This window comes from Sinocyclocheilus grahami, unplaced genomic scaffold (genome assembly GCF_001515645.1).
Source record: "Sinocyclocheilus grahami isolate Dianchi unplaced genomic scaffold, SAMN03320097.WGS_v1.1 scaffold497.1, whole genome shotgun sequence".
NCBI classification, from domain to species: domain Eukaryota; kingdom Metazoa; phylum Chordata; class Actinopteri; order Cypriniformes; family Cyprinidae; genus Sinocyclocheilus; species Sinocyclocheilus grahami.
The window spans coordinates 80,463-86,977 of NW_015505676.1; the positions used below are offsets into that span (position 1 = coordinate 80,463).

A 6,515-nucleotide genomic window follows, 5' to 3' on the forward strand; every position below is an offset into this window, starting at 1 on the left:
GGGCTACCTTTTACTATTGGGATAGTGACAAGCAAAGAAACAGTTAATAGTATGAAATAAATAGTTACTAGTGAAACTGAAAAAATTAGGAGACTAAATTACTTGAAACTATTGGAGCTCTAGAAAAAAATAATGTGTATACGGCTTGCCTTAGCGCGTGCGCGTGAAAGGGAGAGAGAGAAAGAGAGAGGCGGACATCGGGATTCTGGACTCCTGAATCTTGACAGCTGTGTGTGAAGTGCGGAATGGATATCTGAGAGACATACATCTTCATTGTTCACGAGTGGGAATAATAGGCTAATAGCAACTATCGCTATTATCAGATAGCGGTGAGAGAAAAGAAGACGAATCTCAATTGTTTTCCCACTTGCACGCTAAAGAAGAGGACTCGTTTATGAGTGAGACAGACTGAGAGCAGATGAGAAGTCGTGCCACCGGATGGTTTTTATTATTTGTTGTTTTTTGATGCACGAACGGACTCTGAAATGGGTCGCCATGACGACAGAGCGCTGAGTTAGCTGCTAATGCGTTATACGCATTTGTTTCTGTTATTGTTTTATTTTATCATTTCCCTACCTCCTTTATAGTGATAAAATATGCTGTAACCTCGCCGTCAGAAGACACGGGTGTTGTCAGATAAAAAGAAAGAAAAAAGGAGGAGGAGGTGTTAGGAGGTTTATTCCCCCATTCTTTTTTTCCGTTTCTTAATTTTCTCTATCCTCCTTCCTTTTTATGTCTCCTTTCTTTTCTTTCTGTTTTTCTTTTATTGTTTTGGGGTCGCCGACTGACGCGAAATTGATGTGCGAGAGCCTGCGACACATTCATGACGAATTACCTCAGAAAAAAATACCGATGGCATAAACACCGGCTTCACCACTGAAGTACGAATAATCACCGGGAAAGAACCGGAGACGCATCGACTACATCCCTTTCATCGCGGTAAGCGGGTTTCTGTTGTCTGTTATTATAATACATATATGTACATTTGCACGATGTGCGCGAGTAACGCGCTCTGTATCGGTTTGGCGCACCGTTCACGAATGAGATGTCTAATTAGAAGTGTTCAATAAAGGTGCGCTTTTGTCAGGCAATGCCGACTGCCATGGCCTGTTGATAAGAAAATAAAGGTTTTATGATTGACACACTTGGCCATCATCCGCATATCCTACTGTTTTATTATGGCATGTCTCGTCTGCTTCAAAGAAAATCGACGCGTTCATCAGATCTAGAATAAATGATCTCGACGCGACGTTGTCGCGTGGCCTTTACCGGCCATTTGCGCCTCTAATTGCATCCATCGCTCGTCCCTCTGGCAACGTGAGGATTGATTTATTTTTGCACTTGATAGATAATGGTAATGCGCCCTGAATGATGGCAAACATCCGCAACCCACGGATTCCCATCGCCTGTTAAATGTTTAATGGCATTTACGTAAGTGTGAGATAGGATGGAGCAAAGACAACCCATCTAACCCAACTGCACACCCACGACGCACATGCGCGCATTAAGTATGGAGGTGTATATGAAGCCATGGCTCTCACAGAGGGGCACATTTATATGCTGTGGTGGTTGGGCAGTGCTCTGTCAATGGCAGAATTCAGCACAGACAAGGAGTCCTCTGTTCTCCAGAAGGCTGAGGATGTGCCCGTTCCCAACCCAAGTGCTGGTTGATCGGTCTAATGTCTGATATGACCCGATGTAGATCGTTTAGTGCTACTAAATCTGTCTGCTGTCCTTGTATGATGTAGCAGAGGTGAGGTCTTCATGCTGCTCAAAGCTTTCCATTCTTTGCTGGAGTTCTGCTGCAGTCCCTCACGTGGATTGAGGAGAAACTTGTAGTTGATTTCAGAGCATGTGTCTATGTGGAGCATTTGGCCTTCAGACTTCATGTGTGTTACTGTGCACATCCATCATACTGTCTTACATGAGATAAAAAGACAAAACCCCTTGGTTGGTGACCCATTCTAAAGAGGACATAAAAATCTATAGAAATAAGGCTAGTATTTGTATGAATCAAATCTTTAGACTTGGAAGGTTTTCTATCATTCGCGGAATTCAAAATGCTGTTGATAAAAATAAGCTGTGGTATATTGTTTTGGATGATTTACAAACAGAAAGGATGGAAGGACCAGAAATGATTATTTTTTTAAAGCACTTCAGACCAAGAGAAAGACCTAAGTGATGATTTAGGTTGAAAATGACTGATTCTATATGAAATTCAATAGAATATTTGTTATAAGATTGTACATTTAATTCGGTGACGATTGTGTTTTTCACATTGCAAGAGCAGAATACAAAGAAAAGGCCATGAAGCCACAACAAAGAACTTGTTAGAGACTAATGGAACTCCTGTTACATTAATGTCATAAAATACTATTCAAGTCAGATTGACATATAATGATCAATCGTTAGAAAATCAATTTAAACAAAGAATTTGTGCTTGTTGTTTTTACAGGGTCTTGCATTGTTTGCTCTATTTCTACAGTTCAAGTGCATTATCCCCTCTCCCATTCCTCTTTCTGCAGTGCTCAACTGAATGCCCACATCAAACCTGATTTTTAATGAGTCTTACAATATGTTGATAGATAGATGACGCACAGCCGGAATACCCTGAAGTCAGGGCAAATGGCCTCCGTTATTGTGAGCAGAACAACGTTAGAGTGCTGTATACCCAGGGCTGGAGTGTTTGTGATGTAAGGGGGACAGAGAATTGCTTATGTCTTAGGTTGGCACAAGCCTCAGAACAGGTAAATAATGAAGAAAAGTGCAGTGTTAGCTTGATGTAACCCCCTCCATGTGCCCTTCTGTGCAGCCTGTGGTTTTTGTGTGTATGCCGTCTTGGGAAGCACTCAGATGGACTGCAGCCTTATTAAACTTTAACATTCTCTGAGCACTGGGCAAAACGGAAAGAGATGGGTTTTAGACTTGGCCCCTTTAAAATGGAGTTTGTGAATAAATCAGAAACATCCTTATTGTTTGGTGCTAGTGTCTGGCAGTGATGGACAGCTGTAATTTTGAGAACAGAACTTAAGTCTTGATTCAGAGTGCTTTACTTATTCACTTATGCAAAAGAGGGATAATAATATTAACAATTCATGATGACAGTAACAATGTTTCCTTTCTTTCACTCCAAGGAATACCCAAGGTCAGAGCATCTTTTTTTTCAGTTCACACATGCACAACAGTATTCGTCAGACACTATTCTGTGTCCATGCGGAATTTATTGGAAAGCTTTCATCTCCCACAAAAGCCCGACCTCTGTCTAGTCTTGTAAACGCAATGTCAGTGAAATTGCAAAATACCGTTTTTATTCAACATTATTATCTCTTCGTCCTAGGACGCAGCATTTGAGTACAGCAATTGTACAGATAAGCATTTCTGAATGTTTATGCCTCTCACAAGCGAGCATTATAAACCTTCGCTCTCCTTGAAGTGTCACACAACCCTTCTTTTACATTTTTCAAAGCAGCCGTGACCCGTGAGTTGATAGCGGTTGATTTTCCGCAACAATGTCTGATCGTGGTACACGCTTTCTGAACTCCACTTTGTTGTAGTAGAGTTGCGGCTGTTGCATTGTGTGGCCTGGTGTGCTCAGACATCTGTGTGCCATTATCTCTGTCCCAGCATGTGCAGCATGATCCGTTCACTGTAGACAGCATTGCCACAAGCAATGAATCATCGACTGAACCTGACAGCCCCCTCTCATCTAGATCTATATTTCAACCTCAACACATGATATGTGGTGCCCGATGCCCGACAGAGTCCTGCCGTTGTTCTGAGCTGTAAATGCACTAATAAAGCCGTAATCTTCCCTCATAACTTTACCTGGAGGTACCTGCACCTAGCTCCTTTCAGAAGAGTGCTGAGTCAAGTTTCCTTCTTGTCCTAAGTGACAGATGCAGAGACATCTTGTTAGAGAAGCTCTGGACTGACTTTACAGCTCTCTCAAATAATTCCTGTCCTTCAGAAGTCTGGAATCCACAGATAGACATGCTAAATGCCACATCTGTGGTCTATCTTTCTTGGATAGCAATGAAAAAAGGCCGGAGTGTCCACTCATCTTGAGTTTTGCCCAGGACTGAAAGAACCTGTAATCCGTCAGAAAGATTTTTTTAGGATGGTGCTGAGCTTTAAAGTTGCCTAGAACATGGCACTCCCTCGCTCTTCAGTGCGCAGCCTGAATCTGAAAGGAACTGGGAGGGAAATGAACAAAAAGGACGGGAGTAAATGGAGAAAACACAAGTAAAATCAGTGGATCACCCTGTGGTTCAAGGAGTAACTGTAGATGGTGGGAAAGCGGATTGATGTCACTTGGAAAAAAGGACTGATGCAGTTTTTCCCTGCTGTTCTGAAAACTGTATTTAATTATTAATTTGTTTGGAAACCCAAATCACAACTGGGGCTACATTGCAGCTATAGAGCAGTGATGGAGGTTCATTTGTCCTGGAAAAACTCCAAACAAACATGGCAGTGACAGAAAACAGACGAATGGATGGTCCGTTTGCATCCGGTGTTCCTTGATTTAGTCAGAATTCGCTCTGTTAAGCTTTCTGGTTTAGTAAAGCTTCTGTGTACTTTAAGTGTGCTGCCTTCATTATTTTACCCTAATGGCATAAATCCAGCATTACGAATTAATTACAGAATGTAAAATGTGTCCTGTTTCAGGCACAGTAAGTCGCCCTGAAGGTGAGCATCTGGCTTTGTTGCAGTGTGTTTTTAGAGTGGAAAATGCACCAAAAATTATGTTGAATAGTAGGAGTTTATCAAGGGTGTATGTTTAATGACTCATCCGCTGGTACAAGAAGACTCGAGTGAATGGTGACACTCTCGAACTGATATTGACATTCTGCAGGTTCATTTCAAGCCAATTATGGACGAGGTGATGATTGTAAAATTGCGTATTGATCTTGGGTTTTAGTGTGGACGCTCCCGCCTTTGAGTGTTAAACATAGTCGAGTGCTGCCCACTGTAATCACATCAAGAAACCTCCCCAAGATTCCCTCTCTTCATTCTGAATGTTGATTGTCTCAGTCTCTCTGCAACACATTCAGTTGTCCCTCACCCAGTGTCAATGGATGAAAGTTCCTAGGCTTTCCTATACCAACAGGCTTTGAGAGAATCCAGAGATTTTTGATGGTTGTGACCTACAAAAAAGGCAAACTCTGTTATGGGCTCATGGAAATATGGAACCAAGATAATGTATTTCTAGGTTTTTTTATTGGCATCAGTGTTATGAAGAAGCTATGGAAGCTTTCCATTGCACAATTGGTTCTTCACATTAAGAAAAAAAAATGCTTCTTTTTAGAATTGGTTCTTTTAAGAGTGTAGATTCTGTGAAGATTTTGGGAGGTAATGGATGCCAGAAATGTTAAAAATAGTATTTTTTAGAGTTCTCCTCTCTGTATTACTGTATCAATGGAAGTACTACGTGCAGCTGTCGCCTTGCAATGAGGATTAAAAGCTTGAAAAAAATTTAAGGCCAGTATTCATTTCATAGTTTTGCAATGCTGTTTTTTTGTGTCTCCGGCAATATGTTGGTAAACAACTCTTGCACTTTTCCATTTATCCTACAGATGGAGTGAATGGAAGCTGCTCTGGCAACATTTTGAGAAATCAGGCAGTAATGACAGGTGCATTGGATGATGTGAGAAAATATAATAGCATTTCATTTCCAAACCAGCTTGAACAACTACTTCTAATCATGCGTGCCATCACGCAGCATGCATTAATATCTCCTGTGTTAAAGTGAGAATGAAGAATAGCGGCATTATGAACCTGAATTAATAATGAATACTAGCTATTGATTGTCTTGCTGGTTGAGTCATTCTCAGAATGCATAAATCGATCAGTTACTGACTGAGCTCATCAACAACTCGTGCGTTGACATTCAAGTCTAGTAGAGATTTTTTTAAATGCTGTTTTCTATTTTGTATGTGTTAAAAACGCAGTGCAATATTATTTATGCATTCCCTCAGATTATATTATATGCTAAAACGATCAGTTTAAACTGATTAGAAAAATGTAATCTACAAGAGAGCTCTCGAACACACTCTGGTGTTGATGCTGAGCAATTTGAAATTGAACTACATTACTTCTCATTTGACCTTTAAGTCGGGCTGTAGAACTAATGGCTCCATACATTTGTATTCAGTAAAGTGTTAATGTGCCTAGTAGACTTTGTGTTTATTTTTAACAGGCCGCTAAAATTCCGCAAAAGTGTAATTGTCCAGTACCTGAACATCATTCAGTTGTGTGCAGGAATCATTCAAATGACCATTGCATAATGCGAGATTATGTGACAAGAGAGAATAATTGCTACACATGCAGCATTGTTTTATGTCTCACGCCGGTGTATCTAAATGTTGCGGAAATTATAGCCCACTGTGTACAACTAAAGCAGAATATTTGGTGGCAGAAACAACAGGGAAAAACAAGATTTCATAACTGCTCTCAAAGCTGGCCAGCACGGGCGTAGATGTTTCAGCACCTCTTCCTTGTGGACAGCGACAGATTTA

At 40.8% G+C, this 6,515-nt stretch overlaps 1 protein-coding gene across 1 annotated transcript in view; it reads left to right on the forward strand.

Annotated features, from left to right (window-relative positions):
• Positions 1-218: 218 nt before the first annotated feature.
• LOC107554306 (neuroligin-2-like) overlaps positions 219-6,515 on the forward strand; it is a 99,600-nt gene continuing 93,303 nt past the window's right edge. Inside the window, exon 1 of the mRNA XM_016236784.1 lies at positions 219-939. The gene's annotated coding sequence lies outside the window, so the exon portion shown is untranslated. The remainder of the gene's footprint in view (positions 940-6,515) is intronic.